We start from the raw sequence: 20952 nt of genomic DNA on the forward strand, positions 1-20952 counted from the left end.
AATATTTTCATCTCTGTTGCTTCTAGTAGTCGTCTCGTTTTATATGTGTCAGATCTTGTCTCCGCCGTGTATGTTCATCTAGGTCTAATTGCTACTTTATAGATTCTTGTTTTTGTTTCTCGTCTTAGGTGTTTGTTCTTCGAGATTGTGTCATTAAGAGATCCCGCCTCTTTACTTGCTTTTAAGCTTTGTTGCCGTATTTCTTCTTCAACATCTTCGTAATCTCCCCTTGCTTCCTGTTTTAATATTTTCCCATCAAATTCGATTTTACATCGTAGTGGGTATTTAGATGTTGTCATACATTTGTTTTTTTTCTGCTGATATTATCATATTGTATTTCTTGGCTGTTGTATTGAAGATGGGCGTTAATCTTTGGACCTCGTCTTCTGTCTCAGCCAATAATGCGGCCTCGTCTGCATAACATAATATTTGGATTTCTTTGTTCCACATTCTGTGACCATGACCTTTACGTACTTCTTTCACTTGTGAGAAATCGATTTCTTGAAGAAATATACACGTATTTACTAGTATTTCTAGTAGGACCATGTGACAAACTTCTGGATGTCCATCTTGGCGACCTTTTGATCTCATTCCTTGCTTCTGCTTTCCTTGCTTCTGCTTTCCTTGCTTGAGATCGGCTTTTACAATTGATTTGCAAATATTCCATTCTTCCGCAATTACAACGTGTTCTGTTTTCATTTCGAGTTTTTTGTTGAAGATCAGGATAAAATAGATTGCTGGTTATCTGCTGTTGTGAGTTCTTCATTTTCTCGAAATCGTATTACTTTTAATTTTGGGCGAGATCTGAAAATGCTTTTCGCTGCTTCATACTCCTGCTCTTCTCCTTTTCCTTTTTCTTCTTATCTACAGTATCATATAACATAAATTCTTAGACTTTTTGAATATTTTGAATATAAACGTTACAAAATAGAGAAATATAACACAAGAAAGAGGATTCTGAAATATTTATATAAATGATAGTCAATGAAGTATAACAATAATGTACGTAACAGACTTTTGTCTGGGTTCTAGAATGTTATATTGTATGTACATGAAAATCATGTCAGAAAACCGCACCTATTGCAGTGATTAGTATTTGAAAATCAAACAAACAATACATAAAAAATATCCATCATAACTTAGTACATTTCAAACTAACACCTTGATCGAGAGAATAACAAAACGATATCAAAAAATCTTAAGAAAGTATTAGATACATTATTTTACATGCACATATGATACTCACTATTATTGATTCCTCACGAACTTCGATAATATCGTTCATTAAACATATTTGGATAGCGGACCGTGGAAATCAATCATTACGTCAAAAGTAATGTAAAATGTTTTGTAAAGAGTGTATTAATGTAGAGGCAGTGGCGTAGACTTTTGTGATATAATGGAGGTCGTGTAATTTTAAAATATTTATCAATGTTCTTGTCAAATCACTGTTAAATAAAATTTGTATCAACTCAACGGTAAAAAATCGATAACTTTTGATCAGAGTGTCCTATCGACAAAAATCAAAATGCGTTTTAAAGATAAAGAGTGCAGCTTTTGTATGCATTTTTTATGGCACCTCTATATGGCAAGCAGCACGAATGAAAGGACTATTATTCCAAACAGTCCATAGATATGTAAAAAAAACCTCAACAAGACGAGAACGTCCATTTATGTCCTAATTACAAAGTAAAACAAATTTTCCCTATCGAACAGGAGAACGGCTTGTGCGATTATATAATGAAATGTTCTAAAATGTTTTATGGTCTATCAAGAAAAGATACCCGAAAACTGTCATATGAAGCCGTAGCCTACAATAATATAGTGGTTCCAACAAACTGGCATACTTCAAAAATTGCTTCACTTGCCTGGATAAAAGGATTTCAGAAACGTCATTCCAATAATTTATCCCTCTGGACCCCAGAAGATTGTAGTCTTGCATGGGCAACCGGTTTCAATATATTTAACGTTGAAATAATTTTCAGTAAACATGAAACTGTCTTAAAGCGTTTCCCGGTGTTTAAAGATGGTAGTCACATCTATAATTTACATGAGACCGTTACCGTTCAAAAGTCCCAAAAAGTGTTTGCAGAAAGAGGTATACGACAGGTTAGTAACACTACAAGTGGCTGTATTGTTGGAGCATCTGGAGCAGCTATTCCTTCTGCTCTGGTATTCCCGAGAGTACACTTTAAAGAATTTATGATAAACGGGTCGCCCACTGAAACTTTAGGACTAGCTTTAAAAACAGGTTGGATGAATACAGAGTGCTTTGTGCATGTTGTTAAGCATTTTATTAAGCACACTGGTAGTACCAGAGAAAACCCTTCTTTATTGCTAATGGATAATCATCAAAGTCATTTGTCGATTGAGTCTATCAATTTATGTAAAAATAATGGCGTTACAATCTTAACTATATCTCCACACTGTACGAACAGATTACAGCCATTGGACGTAGGCTTATTAGATGCTCAGTAGATGCATGGATGATGAACTATTCTGGTCACACATTTACAATTTATAACGTAGCAGCCTGTGTAAGCACAGCATATGCACGAGCAATAACGCCAGTTAACATCACAAGCGCTTTTAAAAAAACCGGAATATTTCCATTTGATTGGCATGTCTTCAGTGAAGACGATTTTTTGTCAAGTTTTGTGACAGATAAGCCACTTGTTGCAGTTGAAGCTGCTGCTGAAAATATAAATGAATCTCTAGATGTAGAAAATCCAGGTCCAAGTAATACTGATACTACGAAAACCTTTGTTAGCCCTGTAATAAATAATACTTCGCTTATAGTATCGTACGGTAAATTTATTTAAAACACACTAGATACTCATGATTTGGTTTATTAGTTATCAAAGTACAATACTAGATAGTACTCAGTTGACGTTGACAATATTAACTTGGGCCGTTCTCTTGATTCTTCAGTCTTAACAATAATGATAATGCTAATAATCCCGTGATTTCCAGCTATTTAACACACGTGAGTTTGTTATTTGTTAATTGATACACGTTATTTAATAATATTTCGACTACATTGCAAATTTCACTAGGTCAGAGTGTGTCCTCGTTACAACGATATTTTCAATGTCGTAAACAAATAATATATTTTCGCAAATGTGTGTCACGTTATTAAAAAGATTACTTGAATCTGATGCTTGATTAAATCCCGTTACAGCCCAACAGTTTTTAAGGGTTATCCTAAAGCTCCGACAAGAAAATCTGGGGAGGGCAACAAAAAACGCAAAGGAACGATAATGATATCTACGGATACCGCGAAAAAAATGAAACTGATTAAATATAAAGAAAAAACACTAAAACAGAAAAAATTAACTAGGCGCGTATTAGATAGTGATTCTGATAAGCAAATTGAAAATGAGATGGAATTACATGATTCCAGCGGAGTAGAGGATCTTATTGGCGAAAATCCCTAAACAATTAGTTTCGAAAATCTTGATTGCTGTCCCAATAATGAGAATTATGTGCTTGTTGAATTTAACTTTAAGCAAAAGACATACTATGTAGGCAAAGTCTTGTCTCAAATAAAAGAAAATGATTTTGAAATATCGTTTTTAACCCATTCGCTACCAAACTTCTTTTTTTTAATTTTATAGCTTCTACAGGTCAATTTTATGTTCTGAACTTATAGAAAAATATTTAAAAAATTCTTAATCTTTTCACAATAGCCCTGTGTCTAAAAACTTTTTTATTCCAATTTTGGAACATGGCCATAAATAGGTAATAAAAAATCAACAACGTCAATTTAAACTTAAACATTTATTGATAAAAAAATGATAACATTTTGAGAGGATCTATTAATTTTTTTCATGAAAAGATTTGAAGCAATTAATAGGATGTACATTAATTTTACAAATACCGCATCCAAAAGTTTTGTTTGTTTTACAAATTTTGCACCTGTTTTGTTTTAAAGAAATTGGGTAATGCAGAACCGACATATTTTGTGAAACAGATCCTGGAATTTTTTGAAATAATGTTCCTAATTTTGTCTTATCAGGTTTTGGTTATCGAGAGTTGAGTAGTAGATACGTTGCCACAATGCTTCTTGTAAACCCTAATAAATCCAATGGACGCATACTTTCAACAAATTCATCAGCGTTAGATTGAATGTTATTGTGGTGTTGAATTCTATATAAAATCCATGCGTTAGAGATTAAAGCATACAAAAGGTGAACAAAAATTTGCCACCACCATTTATTGTTACGCAGTTTTGGTCTATAGTTAGCGATATATCTATCCATTAAATCAGTACCTCCCATATGAGTATTATACTGCTGAATTGCGTAGGGAACGTCTACCATTATATATTTTTTTTCTGCTGCAAAATAACGACGTACCGATTTTGTGGGTTGAACGCCATAACAATTTGAAGCCACGTGAACGATGGCATTATCCTTCCACTGGAAATTATTATATCTTCATCAGAACTTGTGTATGAATCAACGGATCCTCTAACTGATTTTTTCATTGCGTTTTTATTCAACGCGCATTTCCCAATTCGATTATGTCTAATGGTGCCCGTGCCACCATATCCCAATTCACTCATGGCCTTTATCAGTGGAAGTCCGGTAAAAAAGTTGTCAATAAAAAAGTAAAATTTTTGATCTGGAAAATTATGCTTCACCCTCTCGGCAAAAGTTGTAACTACAGATCCACCTAGCCCCAAGTTACTCTCTCCTAGTAAGGTTCCTTTCCCTTGGTAAGGTTCGGTACCCACAAGATAACCATTTGATACATTCTGAGACCAAAATTTAAACCCATATCTAATAGGTTTCCCTTGAATACGCTGTTTACAGCTATTGTCGCTGTAGTACGGTACCATGGATTCATCAACAGATACTGATATGGTTTCACCAGCCGGCACATATTTTATAAATGAACTGTTTAAATGTTCTATGAGTGGTCTTATTTTAGAAAACTTATCATTTTTTTGTAGCTTAGTGTTATCTGAAAAATGTAAATTTTGCAAAATTTCTCTAAACCTATTTCTCGGCATTGCGTTGGCGATTGCTTCGTTTCTGAGATCCAAATCCAAACTCCAGTACATATCTTTCCGAGGCCTTTGGGAATAACCAGAAATCAGTAGGAATGCAAAGAATACTTTGAGTTCTTCAATCGTAACCTCAAATGATGTGTTTGCATTTTTGTGTCGGGCATACTTTATAGTCTCGTCTTTTATGTATTCAAAGAAATTATCACACCAAAAAAGTGTAAAGAAATCGACTGCACTTTCACAGTGAACATTATTTCGATTTGAAAGTGAGATATTTTATTGATGATTATCTAGGAACAAGTCACCTCTTTTCCAGTCGTTTTGTCTAATGAATTTATTCGCTCTTTTATTAGATTGACCCACATTTATTGGAAGTTCATCATCGCTCGTCGAGAACATATCTTCAGCTTCTTGTGTCTCACATTGTAAAATAAGAGTTGCCTCAGCTGGGGCGTTCAGTATCTTTGATGAAAACTTATCAGAAAAATCATTGAAATTCACATCATCCGATGATTCAGAATCTCCATCAGAATCTTCCGCTGGAGGATAAATGTATATGTTTGCAGAATCAAACTCCTTCTGCTTCTTATTTAGATCATCGATTAGATTGTTCAGAGTATCAGCTGAACAACTCGTTTTCTTTCCATAAAATGTTTCACATCCATAATACCAAAATGAAAAGAAAAACCTCAATTAGCAACATATACCGCCAAGTTCCATTTTTGGAACATGCAAAAACTAGAGGTTACTCGGTATATTCAATTTGAGGTTAAGCATTTAAACGATACAGATACATTGTATAGGCATATAATATTGCTTAAACTTACCCCGATCGTAATATTTCACAACAGAAAATAGATATAATCGAACTAGAAGTTATACAACTGCACCTTCCTTGCAATTTTGATATGAATCACAAAACAAATGCCACTTATACGAAACCAGTGAGTAAATTCAGTATGGACGTGTTGTTTTGACACTACCGAACAAAAATAGTTTATCAGATTTAAGACCAACAGTGACATCTTGTAACCAGCAGCGAAACTAACAATCGTTCCAAATTTGGAACATGGCAGCGAATGGGTTAAGAAAAAGCGCTAAATGTGAAAACAGGTTCTTTTTCCAGTTGTCCCAGATGTCTCACATGTATTAAAAAGAGACAATAAAATGATTTTACTGCCCCCTGTAATGCGAGGGTTAACTAAGCGCCAAAGTTCGCTTTTACAATTTGAATTAAACTTTGACAGTCTTAACGTAAAATAATGTTAATTGTTCAGTGTCTCAGTGTTCCCACATTGAAAAGAACAGTGAGACAGTAGGTAATTTTTAGTTTTAATATCTTTAAGGTGTTAACTTTAGTTTTTATCAAAAACGACATGATTTTTCAGTTCTTGTTTTATACCAAATATAGAGGTGCAATTTAAGTTTAAAGTATCATTTAATAAAAAATGTATTGTCATTGAAAGTTTTGCGTCTCAGTGTTCCTACTACGTTTAGTCAGGTTTTAAGACAGGATCTCAGTGATCTGAAAAGTATAATAACACCCTATAATATTTCCTTTGCGAATCATCGATAGACGATGCATACATAATTTTGGTTATCTATTTAGTCGTAAGACCCTTTCGAAATCAATCTATACTAAATAACAAGAAAAATATATGAGACTGTTACGCCGCTGGACGCAAGTTTCTTTCGGTACTGCTACAAAGGTAAGAACTCGCCTCCCACGACGTGACCCATCACTTTTTTCTCTTGTCATACAGCATCTTCGGGGTATCTTGATCCTTTTAGGTGGAAAGATAAGACATCTAATTCGGTGAGAGATCAATTGTTTGCTGGTCAAATGATATGACATATCGTTGTCGCTAAGTTTGTTATGTAATTCTGTATTCAATTTACGTTTAGATTAGGTAGAGAAGTCAGAAGCTGGAATATTAATGAACTAGATAATAAAATAAATTACGTAATTTTTTAGAAATAAAAAAAATTATTAACTTTATTTTTTTTTTTTTGAAGAGTAAATTACAATAAAAAAGACATTACTTGCCTTAAAAAAGTAGGGATATGTCCAGTAGACTTCTAAAATTATATAAAACCAAGACAAAAATAAAAAAGTTTCCAGTATTTAAGGAAGGTTAAAAATCAACTGCTTTTTCTTGTTTTACTTGTAAACTATATTTTGATATTATACCAGGAAAAAACTGGTCCATATTTCTATCTTTATTGATGGAAGAATATCGAATTGATCTATTTATTTTCATTTTCAATCCCCCTTCTAGCGAGGAAAGGTAGAGCTGATTTAAAAGTTCTTTGGCCTCATCTATCCTATCAGCTATTAGTACAATATCATCTGCAAACCTTAGATGGCTAAGCTTTTCTCAGTTTATGTTTATACCCTTGTCGGTCAGTTTTGCCCTTTTACATATATATTCCAAAAGCGTAGTGAACAGTTTCGGCGATATGGTGTCCCCCTGGCGTACTCCACGTTGTATCGGGAATTTCTGGGTTTGACGATCACCCACTCTAACACTGGCTGTTGCGTTTTGGTATATATGTTTTATTATATTTATATACCGATAGTCAATTCGGCATTCTGTCAAGGCTTCCAACATTTTTTGTTGATTTACGGTGTCGAATGCCTTTTCATATATATTTTTCTATAAGATTTTTTATTACCAGTAGGTGATCGTTTGTTCCATAGCCTTTTCTAAAACCCGCCTGTTCTATGGGCTGATAAAATTCCAATTTATTTTCTAGTCGTTTCGTAATTATTTTTGTAAATAGTTTATAAATATGTGAAAGTAGACTTATGGGCCTGTAATTCCTGAGGTCGGTAGCATCCCCTTTTTTATGAAGTATGATCATTTCTGCGTTATACCACTGGGTTGGTGTTATTGCTTCCTGCAAACATCTAGTGAATAGTTTGGCAAGGACCTGCCATAATCTTTTTCCAGCCACTTTCAAGGCATCTGCCACTATTTCATCGCCTCCGAGGGACTTATTGTTTTCCACTCCGGTTACATTGCTGTTCTTTGTATAGTTGTCTATAAAAATCCACTCCGGTTACATTGCTGTTCTTTGTATAGTTGTCTATAAAAACTCTCTATCGTATTCATAATTTGAATTCTATCCTCAATGATTTGCCCCTGTTCATTTCTTAATTTGTGGACGTTTTCTCTTCCAATGGACATGCTCTGTCTGAGTACTTTCAAGCTTTTGTTTTCTTCTATTACTCTAGTTATTTTCATCGTATTGTATCGTCTCAGATCTTTTCTAACTTCCTTTTTAATTTTCTTATTCAAAATTCTTAGTTCATTTTGGTTATGATCCTGATTTTCCCTAAGTTTTCTTCTTTCCTCTAGAAGATGTTTTGTGTTGTGGCTTAATTTTTTGTTATTATTTTCAGGACGAGAACAGTATTTCTGTTCAGCTTCTTTCAATATTTGAGTAATATTATTGTTCATTTCATTGATGCTGATATTCTCTAAGTCGTGTATATCCAAACTAGTCTTATTTTCTTCCTAAAGTGTTATATCTTCTGGGAACAGCCACCTTCCACTTTTCTTTTTGAGGATCATTTTTGTTCTTTCAACTTCAGTGTTAAAAGTGGTTTTTGCTCTAACTAGTCTATGGTCGCTCCCTGTTGAACATTTATTCAATACTGTTACATCCTGAACAATATCTTTCCTATTTGATATTATGAAATCAATCTCATTTTTTGTTCTTTGGTTCGGACTCTTCCATGTCCACTTACATTGGGGTTTCTTTCCGAAGAATGAGTTCATCACAAAGAGATTTTCCTGATGTAAGAAGTCAAGAAGCCTGTTACCTTTCTCATTTCTCTCACCAAATCCAAAGTTTCCCATAGCAGATTCTGCATCATCTTGTTTGAATCCCAATTTGGCGTTAAAATCTCCAATTATCAATGTGTAATGTGTTTTTGAAGTTTGTATAGCTGCTCTGATATCTTCATAAAATTGATCAACTTCCTCATCCGGGTGGCTCGTAGTTGGTGCGTAAGCCTGTATAATTTTAAGTTTGTATCTTGGGTTTAATTTAAAAATAAGATAAATGACTCTGGTACATATACTTTTTATTGTGAAATTGAAAATAAATATATCTAAAACCCAGATGATGACAAATCTTGTAGTCAGCGAAGATATATGCATAGGAACAAGATCCATAGACCAGGTAATGGCCTATAAATACCTAGGTCATGAGATTCGCATAGGAAAAGATAACCAAACCGTTGAGCTTCTCCGTCGTATAAGACTGACTTGGGCAGCCTTCGGCAAGCTGAACCATATTTTCAAATCGTCTGATATACCAATATGCCTTAAAAGAAAAACGTTTAATTAGTGTATTTTGCCAGTGTTAACTTACGGTGCGGAAACGTTGACCATGACAAGGAGAACAGTTCAAAAGATCCGTGTGTGTCAAAGGGCGATGGAGCGTGCTATGTTGGGCGTTTCACTACGAGACAAGATCCCAAATCGCCAGCTACGACAAAGAACAGGAGTGGCTGATGCAGTAGAGAGAGTAGCAACACTGAAATGGAACTGGGCAGGTCACGTGGCTCGAATGACAGATAATAGATGGACAAAGCGGATACTGGAATGGAGACCAAGAGATGATGCCTACCGAAGTAGAGGTCGTCCACCAACACGTTGGACTGACGATCTACACCGTTGTCATAGGAATTGGATGCAAGAGGCACAAGATCGAAATAGATGGAAAATTATGAGGGAGATCTATGTCCAGCAGTGGATAAGCGAAGATTGAATGATGATCGAATTGATCATAAGTAAACCAACAATATATAAAATATACAGCAATGCTACAACAACTATAGATCTGCACGGTCCCACCAATATCAGGAGAGGTATTCGACAGGAAGATACCATGTCACCCAAGTTGTTTATTACTGTAGTTGAAGATGCTTTGAAATCTGTGGAATGGGAAAATAAAGGAATAAAAATCGATAGTGAGATGCTTAGTCATAATGAACTCAGGGATGCAGCACATAAAGTAGGTTATATTGATTACCCAAAAGACGAAAATGATGATGACTGGTGAGAGCTACATATACCTTGGACATATGGTAAAAATTAGCAGAGATATTCAAACTGTTGAGTTCCTAAGGAGAATAACTGGGACGGACAGCATATAGACTGTGTGATATTTTTAAAGGTGATATTCTCTCCTCTCCTCATTCGTTAAGCCCTTGTCAGGGAGTGGTGACACTCTATATATTAGTAGCTTGCTGTCTCCATTAGCTGCAATCCTGTGCCAGATGGACGGCTTTATGTAGGTATTTTTCCACCAGTCTGTATTTGGTCTGCCCATTTTGTTGGAGATCTTCCTCTTGGTCTTCGGTTAATGTTCCATAATCCCCGTTCTTCTAGCTATTTAACCGAAGTAAATTAGGTACGCTCGGTTTACTTTTTTTTAATAGACTGTCTTTTATACGAAGATTTTCTAGAATTGACAGATTGGTTCTATATTCTATCCAAGAAATGGTTGGCATTCTTCTATAGGCCCACATTTCGAAGGTTTCGATTTTATTCCTATCAAAATTTTTGTGAGTCTATGTTTCACCTGAGCACCACTTAATTCGCACCACCTATAAGGCCATTCACCTGTGATCCATATTATGTTGCACATATCCTGCATTACATCTACGCCAATCTCCCCAATTGCTTTAAGAGTGTCCGCTGGTTTGCCATCGATCCCTGGGGTTTTTTGCTTTTTAGTTGTTTGAAAGCCTTCTCTACTTCTGCTCGTAAGATTATTGGTTTTGTCTCTCTGATTGCATTTTTTTGTGTGTGACTGATGCATCTTTTGCAGTGTCTTGGTACAGTTCTGAGCAGTAATTTTTCCATGTCTCTGCAATGTTCCTTATGTCGGTTTTTATTTCTTTATTATGATCTTGAATGGTTTGAAGTTTTGGCTTGAACTCTCGGGCCAAATATTTAACTTTTTACATAGCTTATGACTTTTATAAGTTTCAAAATATACATCGTTTGTACCAAAATCTGTACATTTTCAAAATTAAAAGAGTGACCATTTTCTAGGTAATGCTTAGCTAAGGCTGTACTGTTTAATTTCTTAGTTTATACACAATGTTTATGTTCAACAATCCGTCTATATATATATATTGGTATGTTTGCCCAATATATGTGGAATTATAGTATTCACAATTTATTTTATAAACAACATCTCACTGATGATCTTTATTAACATTGGGTTTAAATTTTTTAAAAATATATTTTTCAAATATTTTGGAAGATTTATGTCCAAATATGATATCAATGTTACCGCTTCATCATCAAAAAATACTAAAACTCTGAAATCAAGAAGAAAAAGAACTGTTGCCAAGAGTTTCACTTTATGCTTTTCTCCTTTCATTTAAAATTTTCCGATATAATCACGTAGAAAAGATAAAATATCATCCTCAGTAAAGGTCAGTAAACTATTTGTTGTCAATGTCAAGTAAAAAATTCTTCTTTGTACATGATTTAAAAAAAAATCATTTATTTACACGTAATGTACCGACTTTTATCTACGATATCTACATTAATACCCAAAACATTTACAAAGCATCTTCTACTAACCTTATGTCGACGAAGAAGTCATTTAAACCTCTACTTTATTATACTGACTTAATGACAGCTGCTAAATGAGCTCATCTTCTCATATTATACGATGTTTGGGCTTTTTGTTTGCCGCTTGTTATAGAAACGGTTCTATTATTTGTTTAACTTCCTTAATATATATCCAACGTGATTTTTTAAAATCTTAATGGATCTCATAAAGGTTCAAATTTTATATGTATATATATATATATATATATATATATATATATATATATATATATATATATATTATACATTAATTATCATCTGACGTCAAAAGAAAAGGTAATACAGAAAGAAAGAAATAGTTAAAATAGCAAAAGAAGAAAAAAGTAAAGGAAAACAGACAAAAATAAGCTATAAGAAGTTGATCGTGAATGGGAAAGAATGGATATGGGATAAAGGAAAACAACAACTAAAAGAATACGGTAAACTGACCAAAAGATCACAAACCACCGAGGAAGAACGCTCAAAAAACTAATACGGAATGCAGAGACGATACCTATAACTATGACGACTATAACTAAGACCCAGACACAGACCCAGCAATAAAAGAGGCTAACGATAATAATAAAACAAGACGCGCAGAAGAAAACAAGAAACGTAATAGAAGGAAGAGAATAATGACCATTAAAATCGGATCCTGCATTATCAAAACCATGCTAGCAATATGTAAGATACAAGAAATAACCATAAGGCGAGTTAACACGATCCAAGAATGCTTGGATTCCAACTTGGATCAAGTGGACATGTACCAAGTTGGTTGCCAGAAAAAAGAAATAAAAAAGAAAAAATGCCGCACTTCTAGCATCCTTATTTTTATATTCCTTTATCCGTACATTCCATAATGCTTCCCCAGCTTCGTATAACTCAATGAATCTAACACTCTCCCTTTCAGATCATTTTCTTTTTGTATTTAGTTCTCGTTTTCGATTTTTTGACACCGACGCCATTTTAATTTTACAATACCATACTACTTGGACCCAAGGAAGTTGTCCAGCGTCATACTTAACTTGGATAGAACCTGTTGGGTAGAAGTGTACTTGGATGAACTGGTGACACGATCAAAGTAGCTTCCAAGTGTTGCACAGACTTTAACCAAATACACTTATATCGTGTTAACCCGCCTTTAGAAACGATAAAAATATAAACTAGAAATTTTAGTTCTGCAGGAAATACGCTGGAAGAATCAAGGAAAAATTGAGAAAAAAACTTTACTCTTTACTATTCGCGAGAAAACAAACAGGGGAAAATGGGACAGCCTTTATGGTGAATAGAAGATTCAGAGAAAAAGTGATACAATTCATAGCAGTTAATGAACGGATATCATATATTAGAATAGAGCATAAACAAGCAAACATATCGATACTCAACTGCTATCCCTATAGAAGAAGCAACCCAAGAAGATAAATAGTACCTAAAGCTAAGCGTTGTTTACATGTACCAAATGTGCTTTTGAGTTTGACACTCCTGTTCTACAGTTTGAGCTCACGAATTTCTTTTTCATTTTATTTACCCAAAAACATCTTTTTCGTGCGCATATGAATTTTAAAAATTATCAAAACATTAGTAATAAATAAATATATTACGAAAAAACTGTAATTCATTCGGTTGTTGATTTAAATAACAATTAAAATATGGTAATACAGTCTCCAACGTCTTGTAGGTGTTAAAATGTTTATGTTGTGGACAGAATTATGCATAATGCATTTTACGCAAAACACTTACATGGTAAGTTAAAATTGTTTTATGAGTGAGTAGTTACTTCTACTTTGTTTTGTGTCGGTACAATAATTCACATTTCCATGTTTTATAATAATAAACTAGTATTTGTAATGAGTTCATATTTCTTGGTGGATTTCTGTGCGAAATATTCATTCTTTTATAAACTTAAATAATAGACAAATTCGTCTTTATTCTATACTTAATTTGGAAATGCATGATAGCGGAGTTTTTATGACAGAAGAATACAACGGTCTTTATCGGTAAGGTCAGTTCAAAGCAAAAAGATTATTGATATCGATACCTTATTGTATCAGTTCTGTACAATAATTTATCAAAATGATATGGCACATCTCGAAAAACCTATGTGTCATAAAAACTATGCTATCAATAATTTACAAATGGAATATTATCTCGAGGAAATAAGATTTCTCTTGGGATGATGACAAATCCAGGTATCTGAATATTTTTTTAGTTATAAAAGGCCTATATAAAGACGTTGTTTTTTCTTCTTCTTGTAGTTCCTTCTCCTACCGAAGGTTGGCTATCATCACAGCTCTGTACCTTATTGGCGGCTGCTCTAAAAATATCTACTGAGCTGCAACTATACTCTTAGGTTTCTTAGCAAGGAAATTCTTCGTCTTCCTATGGATCTTTTACCCTTGACTTTACCTTGCATTATGAGTCTTTATATCTCATATTTTGCACCTCTGGTAATGTGGCCTAAATATTCCAGCTGATGTGCACCTGCAATCCTTCTATAGCACCACATCTTAAACGATTCCAACTTCTTTTTATTGTCCACTTTTAGTGTCCAGCTTTCCATTCCATACAACAAAGTCGAGAACACGTAGCATCTTAAGGCTTTTATCCTCAGCTTCAGAGAAAGGTCTCGATTAACAAACATCGTTGTCATTTTTATAAATGCTTGTCCTGCAATTTAAATTCGTGTCCATATTTCTCTATCTTGGTCATTGTTTTTATTTACCCAGGTTCCCATATATTTGTAGTTATTCACTCTTTCTACTTGTTTTCCCTCGATATCTAGCCTTTCTACTGTTGTTGCTTAGAAATAATGATAAACTTGGTTTTCTTAACGTTCATTTGTAGTCCATATTTTATACTGACTTGATGTAATCTATTTACTAAGCGTTGTAGTGCTTCTAGACTGTCTCCAAAAACAGCGGTGTCATCTGCGAATCTTATGCTGTTCAAGATTTTTCCGTTTATTAATATACCCTGTTGTTCCTTTGATATTTAATTCTTAAAAATAGCTTCAGATTGAATAACAATGGGGACAGCACGCAACCCTGTCTAACACCTCTTTTGGTTTCTATAGTTTCGGTACATTTTCGATTCTAACTTTTGCTTTTAGATTCCAGTACAAATTGACAATAACCCGTATATCTCAACTATCCACGTTCTTTTCTTTTAACAGTTTTACGAGTTTCTGATGTCGTACTCTATCAAAAGCCTTTTGATAATCTATAAAGCAGACATAGAGATCCTGGTTCATATCTAGTCGTCTTTGCGCGAGAACAGTAAAAGCGAACAGAGCCTCTCTCGTTCCTAGTCCTCCTCTGAATCCAAACTGGGTATCATCTATTTCTTCTTCAATTTTTTTGTATAATCCTCCAAGTATTATTTTAAGAAATATCTCAAGTGTGTTGCTTATTAAGAAAATTGTTCTGTACTGGGAGCATTGTGTCGCATGTACTGACTTTGATAGTGTTACAAACGTGGAGAGCAACCAATCTTCGGGTATTACTCCTGTTGTATATACTTTGTTGAACAGATCTAAAATTATATGCAGTGTTTATTCGTCAATGCATTTAATTAGTTCAGTGGGTATCTGATCTGGGCCTACTGATTTTGCGGTCTTTGCATTTCTAATTGCCTGTTCTAATTTGCACATTATTATTTTCGGTCCTATTTGTTCCTGTGGTTCTTCTTGTATCATTCTATCATCGTCAAATAGTTTCATTATATATTCTTGCCAAAATCTTAGTTTATCTTTGATGTCTGCAATGAGTTTACCATTATCATCTTTGAGTATCCCAGAGTGTGCTCGCTTTTTGGTATTTGTTAGTTCTTTTATTTTTTATGTATAATAAAGTTGTCGTATTTTCTGTCATACTCTTCTATTTCTATGCATTTGTCTGTTAACCACCACTTTTCCTTGGCCTTTGTTATCTCTACTTTAATTCTACTTTGTAGTTCTTGATATTTTGGCTCATTTCTCCCTTTCGCTTTTCTCCTTTCTTCGATTAATGCTACAATTTCTGAAGTCATCCACTTCTGTTTTTTATGTCTTTTCAGGCTTTAAATTTTCTTCTGCAGCCTTTAGCAATACCTTCTGAATATTGCTCCACTTTTCATTGACATCTTCTGATGTTAAGATTTCTTTTCCTACTTCTGTTAGATTTGAGTTGACTTATTGGATCACTTTTTGATGTATCTCTCTTTTTCTTGATTTAGGTATTACAATCTTTTTGAGATTAACGTGCATCCTAGCTATCAGCGAGCTTATGGTCTGAGTGGACATCTGCTCCGTGGTATGCTTTTACTGTTTTAATTGAGTTTTTGTATCTATTTTTGACATAGTCTATTTGATTTCTGACTATGCGGTCTTTGTTATCTGCAGGAGATCTCCAAGTGTATAATCTTCTGTCGGGTAGTTCGAACATTGTGTTCATTATTGAAAAATGTTCATTTTGACAAAAATCCACAAGTCTATCCCCTCTTTCGTTTCTGTCACCTAGTCCAAATTCCCCAACATATTCGTCAACTTTTCATCTCCCGACTTTAGTATTAACGTCCCCCATTAATATTGTAATGTCTTCTTTTTTAATAGATCTTAAAATTATGTCTAACTACATGTAAAAATGTTCTATCTCCTCTTCATCCTTATCCGCTGTTGGTGCGTATACTTGAATTAAGTTAACTTGTTGTATGTTTCGATAATCGATAAATACACATACTTGGGTCATGAAATTAGAATAACCAGAGACAACCAAACCTGCGAGCTAAATAGACGAATCACGTTGGGATGGGCGGCATATGGAAGGATGAGAGACATTTTTAAAACAAATACCCCAATTCACCTGAAAAGGAAGGCATTTAACCAATGCATCTTACCAGTCTTGACCTACGGAGTAGAGACCCTAACTTTGAAATGAGGAGATACGCCGACGAACTGGCGTAGACGATATTATACTGCGAATCAATAAACAAAAGTGGAGGTGGGCTGGGCATGTTGCTAGAATAGAAGACGGAAGATGGACGAAGAGATTATTGGAGTGGAGACCAAGAGCCGACAAGCGAAGTCGAGGCAGACCACCCACCCGATGGACCGACGACCTAAAGAGAATAGAAACAAACTGGATTGCAGCAGCTAGAGATATAGAGAACTGGAGACGTTTGGAGGAGGCCTATATCCAACAATGGATGTGAAAATGGGGCTGGATGATGATGATGATGATGTTGTATGTTTTTCTTCAGCTGAACCATTATCAGTCTCTCTGAGTAAGAAGGAAAGCTTATAACTGATTTAGTTTCTTAATTAGATTTTAGTTTCTGTGTCTAACAAGATTGCGACTCCAAAGTGATGAGCCGGTTTGTTGTTTCCAGCATAATACATCATGCCGTTTCTGGTTGCCGGTGTCTGTCACTTATGCCCAGTATATTTATTTCCATTTTGGTCATTTCCTGTATTAAATTGTCTAATTTTCCTGGCTGGTACAAGCTTCTTACATTCCATGTTGCAAGTCGTATTGGTCTACATTTGTGTATTCTTAGACGTGGAATTTTATTATCTAAACAAGGATTTTGTTTGCTATCGACCTCGAAGGCCTCATGAACTTGACCTTACATGAAGTTTTCCTTCCCTGCCGGGATTAATTTTTCGATTTTTTGCTTATCATTAAAAAGCTTAATATTTGGGGTAAAACTGCAAAAGTTTATCTTTTAAAACATAAAAAAAGCTTTGGAATGGCGATTGCTAAAAGTTGTAAAATTAATTTGTTGCTTCGAAAACTGCAAAATTAGGCAAAAAAAATCGTTTATCATTTATAACTATTTTAAAAATAAACCTAGATATTTGTTTTTGCTTTCAAAGTTGGGTATTGTAGTCCTTAATGATAGAACGTCCAGTGGTTTGTCCTGTCAGAAGGCTCTCTCATAAAAACATGGACACGAAGTGCTTAGATGGAAGGAAGCAATTCAAAAGTGTAATGATGTCACCTAGCCAAAGTGTGTAGAATTTGAATGTATGTATGTATAGCGTTAGGAGGCCTTTTGGGCCCATTACTGGGTGGATAATTTCCATCGTTTTCTGTTCTCCATCACTACATCTCTCCATTTCTTTCTTGGTCTTCCTCTCTTTTGTTTGCCCTCAGGTACTCTCCAAACAATATTCTTGACTAATCTATTATCTTGCATTCTTTCTAGATGTCCGAGTCATTCTAGTCTACGTTTTTTCACCACTTTTATTATTGTAGGGATGGTATACAATTGGTATACTTCTGCATTAGTTCATCTTCTGAATTCTTCCTCTACTTCTTTTCCACCAAACATTTTGCGAAGTATCTTTCTTTCCCATGCTTCCAATCTGTTCTGTATGGTTTTGTTCATAGTCCATGTCTCGGCAGCGTATAGCATTTTGTGTCTAATTATAGTTTTTTATACTCTTATTTTTGTATTACGAGTTATATCTTTGGTCCTAATTATTTTGCTCATAGCTACAGCACACCTGTTGGTCTTGGTCAGTCTCAGGTTGATTTCAGTTTATTGCTTACATATCTGATCAATAAGAGTACCTCAGTATATGTATTCATCCACCTTCTCGAATTCTACAACTGATCCATTCTCCACCTCCAATTTAAAGGAGCCCCTGGTGTTTATTCCTTTTTTGAGCTTTTAGAGCTTTCCCGAATCAGTCTTTTTGCTATACTTACCAGTTCCTTTCCATTTCTGGGAATGAGAACCACGTCATCAGCGTATGCTAAGCATTGGTGTTCTTTGTATAAAATAGTGCTGCACCTATTTATCCCACTTACTCTTACAATTTTTTCTAGAACTATATTAAATAGCAATGTAGACAACGGGCCTCCTTGGCGAACAATTTTTTTCACTTCGAATTTTTCTGAGACTGTACCGTTATATTTCACAGCACAAATGGTTTGTCTAATTGTCATTTTTACCAATCTTACTATTTTTTCTGGCACTTGGAATTCTTTTAGCGTTTCTATTAATTTGTTTCTGTCTATTGTATTGTAGGCGGCTTTGTAATAAATGAAAAGTACTTGTGCTGAAATTTTCTATTCATAGCAATTGATCAGGATTTGTTTTAGCATAAAACTTTGATCGGTTGTTGATCTTTCCTTGCGAAATCCTATCTGGTATTCTCCTAGATTCTTTTCTGCATATATTTCTAATCGTTTTTTATTTAATATGGCGAGTACTTTTTATATTACCTGTAATAAGGATATTCCTCTATAGTTTGCGCATTCAGTTCTATCTCCCTTTTTGTGTATAGAAATTATAATGGACTTGTTCCATTCTTGAGGCATTTCTTCGATATCCCGGCATCTCGCCTTTTGGAAGCTTTTTTATGTTTTAAAAGATACAGTTTGTACAAAAAATAGTATTTTTTATATAAACTGTTAATTTTTAAAAAATACCCCAAAATTTCTGCAGAAAACATATAGGTTTCCTTTATACAGGCATATACTACGTAAAAAAAAATTCAGATACCTGGAACGGGGTATTTTGTGCTCATTTCCCTGTACTATAATCACATGAGTGTCCAAAGTCATAACAATTAATCTGATCCTTTTGCACATTTCTTTTTTTGCGTTTAAGTTCCTTAACAGCATAATAATTCTTTGAGCCTTGAACTGCAGGTGATATTATATTTGTAATTATCTGCTAGACAGTGCAGACCTAAATGTAAATTGTATTATGTAATGTTTACATAATTAAAATGCTTCTGAAAAATGGCATTATAATAAACCGACAATCTAAGGAATTAAAAAAAGTTTCTATTTAAATAAAAGAATTAATTTGTTAGAAACGCGCTATCAACTCTGGTGCCATCTGTTGGAGATTTAAAAAAACTTAACTTTTCCAGCGTTCACTTAATATTTATTTAAAAACGTTCCACATATTTTAAGGAGTGTCCTTAGACATAAAATCACTCTTTAATTACCTACTAGTTAGATTGACATAAGTGGTAAACAGTTCTACAAATGTTTAGATTAAGAAACAGAGTAATTTACACGTACACTCCTTCTTGTCGTCCAAGTACTCAAATAATCGTCGCAATAAATCAGTTTCCGATGAACGCCAACACTTCGATATGTGCTGTTGCTGGACCATAAAGACTTAATTAATTATGTAGATAAATCGGTGTCGGTTGGGGCGAAAAGCAAGAACCAATAATAAAGTATTTGGTATTTTACTCTGTCGCTGGGGCAATTTATCAATGCAGAACAGAAATTTATTTACATAATAGTACTGTTAGAAAACTTATATACAACACCTGCCTCTTTTGCGGCCGTGACTTATGGTCTGGCTTCATTATTACTGAAAGTTAACCCTCTCTCTGATTGCATCTCATGACGATATTATACTAAACGAGTTATAGAGATTTTCTGTATGCGTCAAACATTTTGGTGAAAAACTTTTGACAGTTTTTTACTGGATCTTACGCTATTTTAGAAATATGCTTCATTATCATTGAAAATTGTACAATTTTATGAACAAAGCTTACAAAACGTCAAAAAATAACAATAACAATTACAATTAAAATGTACTAAAATTACATAAATCGTTAATATCAGAAAATAAAAGATAATAAAATATACAATTCATTGCAAAATTTAACTAAATTGCAAATTGCATAATAAAACCTTACGAACTAGTTTACGAATAAGTTTGGTTTAAGCCGCTGCATGTGATACTCAAATATATATATAAAAATACTTTGTTGCTTGTACCTAAACGTACTGTGAGTTCTTAGTTATTCGTTAAGAAACTCTTCCACTGAATAATATGGTCTTTCAGATAGATAGGCTTTTGTCAATTTACGGAACTTAAAGAAAGAAGTTGTAGATTTAAGTTGCAAAGGGAGATGATTGTATAATTTTTTGCCGAATATAATATAGATTTCTTTACTATCTTAGTAGACGGGATCGGTAAATACACCTCAAAGCTTGAATTTCTGGTGAAGTAGTCATGATTAGGTCTTGCGGGAAAAACATGTAGGTATTTACCAATTAAGCACAGTTTCTAGAATATATAAAGAGGAAAGAGTTAAAATCTCGTGATTTTTAAAGTAGCTTATGCAAAGTGTTATCCTACTGAGACCAAAAAGATACCGTATTGCTCTATTTTATAATTTAAAAATAACATCAATTGGGCAGCTGTACTAGGACCCCAAAAAGGAAGACCATATCGAAGATGAGACTCGAACAAAGAAAAGTATGTTATTTTGGAAAATGCTAAATTAATTTCCTTCGAAACAGATACTACTGCATACAGGCTAAGGCTAGTGTCTTAATTAACAAATCGATATGAAGG

At 34.1% G+C, this 20952-nt stretch overlaps 1 protein-coding gene across 1 annotated transcript in view; it reads left to right on the plus strand.

The window, feature by feature from the left end:
- Awh (LIM/homeobox protein arrowhead) overlaps positions 1-20952 on the plus strand; it is a 114708-nt gene that overhangs the window by 52060 nt on the left and 41696 nt on the right. The gene's annotated exons all lie outside the window — the stretch shown is intronic.

The sequence above is a fragment of the Diabrotica undecimpunctata genome, chromosome 2 (genome assembly GCF_040954645.1).
Source record: "Diabrotica undecimpunctata isolate CICGRU chromosome 2, icDiaUnde3, whole genome shotgun sequence".
Taxonomy (NCBI): domain Eukaryota; kingdom Metazoa; phylum Arthropoda; class Insecta; order Coleoptera; family Chrysomelidae; genus Diabrotica; species Diabrotica undecimpunctata.